Source organism: Bison bison, unplaced genomic scaffold (assembly GCF_000754665.1).
Source record: "Bison bison bison isolate TAMUID 2011002044 unplaced genomic scaffold, Bison_UMD1.0 scf7180017856838, whole genome shotgun sequence".
NCBI classification, from domain to species: Eukaryota; Metazoa; Chordata; class Mammalia; order Artiodactyla; family Bovidae; genus Bison; species Bison bison.
The window spans coordinates 4671-7652 of NW_011487411.1; positions in this window are offsets into that span (position 1 = coordinate 4671).

Genomic DNA, 2982 nt, shown 5'->3' on the forward strand with positions numbered 1-2982 from the left:
GTCTAGAGGTATCTCTCTCAGCACTGAGTCATGCTGGCCTGGGATCAAGGTGATGAGGCAAAGCGAAACTCTTCTTACCCTTTCCCCGTGGCTGACCTAGGATTTTTGGTCCATCAAAGTGTTGGAGCCCCCACCTGAACTCTGAAGATCTCATAGAGGTATTTCTAACCATGGATAGTTGTTAAGTCATATATCCTAGTGTCTTGCTGGCATCCGTGCCTTCTTTCTCGTTTAAGGAAACTTATGGTTGCATTTTGCCCATCCAGATAATCCAGAATAATCTCACAATTTTAAGGTCAACTGATTAGCAGCCTTCATTCTATCTGTTACCTTAATTCCCCTTTTTCATGTAATGTAACATAACCACAGGTTCCATGGATTAAGACATGGATCATCTTTGAGGGTCCATTATTCTACCATGATTTGGAAATCCAAGTGTAGTTAGAATCCCCTGTACACTGTCTTCTCGCTCAGAGCCAATCCATTAATGGCCTCGCTAAGAAAGACACCACAGTTTAGCTCTTAAATGCTACATAAGTATAGAGAAAATTTACACTGTAATGCTTATTAAGGAACCCATTTAGTGAACACTGTCTTCTGTCTTTTCCTAAAGATCCTCCCTGCATAGGGAAATATCCTTCTATGGAGAAGACAACTCATAAGTCCCCACGGGATTTCTAAGGCAGCTTGTAAATCTGTCACTTTTCTTCCTGTCTATACCACAAGTTCAGTGGCATGTTCTAACCACACTTGGAATTGTCATTCCTAGTTACTACCACAGCATCTCCCACAAATGCCTCTCTACTTTTGGGAGCCTAGTGCCTTTCTCCGGCCTTCCAGAACTAACCAGATGTCCTTTTCCATAAGAGCTGTGCTGTCCCATGCTTCATCTCAGCTGGAGACACAGGCCATGAACCAGGACAAGCCCTTCTGTCCCAAGCTCCCAAGCTTCTTGCTCTTCTGGGAAAAATCCAATTTTAAAAAAATAATAAGCCCTAAGAAAACGGAATGCAAATTTTATTTTCTTGTGGATGACTCTTAAGGCTTGTGAAACTTACTGAAATTACATAGGGCCTAACCCAATAGCCCCATTCCAAGCTCTTGGTAAATATTCAGCTTTAGGAAAATTATGTTTTAAGTATAAAATGCACCCACTTGCTTTATAGGAGAAGGAAATGGCAACCCAATCCAATGTTTTTGCCTGGAAAATTCCATGGACAGAGGTGATTGGCAGGCTACAGTCCATGGGATCGCAGAGAGTCAGACATGACTGAACAACTATCACTCACTCCTTCACTTTCTTTATAAGGCTTCCTTATACACCCTGGCTTCAATGAGGTAATAGATATTAAACTGTGGCATGTAAAGTTTTCCACATATGTGAAGTTTAATTCTTTTGTTGCCTCCTACCCCAGAGCCCGTGCCCTCTCCCCAGATTCTGGTGGGATCAACATCCATCACACCAGACTGGTGCAACGTCACCCTGGAGTGCAGAGCCTCTGGGGCCACAGACGATCTGAACGTGACCTGGGAGAACAAGGGCATCCCCAGAGAATGGGAGCAGAGAAGGACATTAGAACCAGCTTCCAGCCCATACATTCTGGCTGTGAGCGTGCCAAGAGGCCAGCCCAATGCCAGCCTCGTCTGTGTGGTCAGCAACCCGGTGGAATATAAAACTGCCTTCTTCAACCTTGGGGGAGTCTGCGTCCATGGTGAGTGCAATCTGCCAGAGGGGAGGAGCACTTTCAGAGCTCAGATAGCACTGAGGTCTGGGGGTTCAGGGCTTTTCTTCCCACCATTTTCTTAGCACTGCTTTCTGACCACTTCATACAGGAGTGTAGGAAAAACATTCAACTTACCTTTGCTTTTCAGTGTGTCTCACATCCATGACCTGCTCTAAACTGCTTGCCCCTGCTAGCCCAGGTAGTCGTTTTTCAGTGCTTCTCTCCACCACTATCCAACATCCATTGTGCATTCAGCATGGTCTTCAGGAAAGTAATCACACTGGGTCATTTGTGGCTATTCTTCAAGTCTAACCTCCATGACTTCCTGTGGGATGTCATGGACGGGCTCAGACGCTCCTCTGTCCACATTTCTGACCTTATTTATACACTTACCACTGAATTCCTTGTTTGTCATTCCAGAATGTGCCCTGCTTTTGCAAGTTTTTGCACCTCTGGACATGTTGTTTTCTTGACCATCAGCCCTTCTTCATCCTGTGTCCTCGACTCCCTGTCCCATTCTTCATGGAGGATTCTCCTCAGCCACTGCAGATATGTGGGCATGTGAAAATGCATTCACACATGGCCCTGCCCTAAGATAGGCCCCATGATTGGTCTAAAAATCTGATAATTTGTCTAAAAATCTACTGATGTCGAAATTTTCATAATTTTTTAACAAGGAGTCTGCCTTTTCATTTTGCACAGAGTCCTGCCATGATATAGCCATCCTGCCTTCAGGCATTGACTCCCTCAGGGTGTCTGTGGCCACTCCTACACTGAGTGCTGATTATCTGTTTATGGATTTGTCTCCTCCATGGGCAGGAACACTATGAAGGCAGGAGCCATGTTTTATTCTTTGAATCCCTGTGCAAGCACAAGCTTCTGGCCAAAGTTTATGTAATCAAAGTTGCACTGAATGAATGAATAACCTTATCCTGTGTGCAGTCTCACCCTCTGTAAACCATCCTCCATGAGCTGGTGCAGGGGTCTGAAATGTCAGGATCACTTAAAACATCTGTTAATTGGACCTCTCTACCCTAAGACTAGAGTGTCAGGTGATTTTCAATACTCAGCATTACCCACAAGCCCTCACTAATCCCTCTCACCTACATCTCATTCCCTGCCCAGTCCTGCCTGCTGCAATAAAGTGCTGGCAACTCCCAGGGGCTGGCTTTAGATACTGCCATTTCCCAAATGTGGTACCCCTCCTTCCTGGAATACTGTGCCCACAGTGAATATCTGGGAAACTGCTGCTCATCCC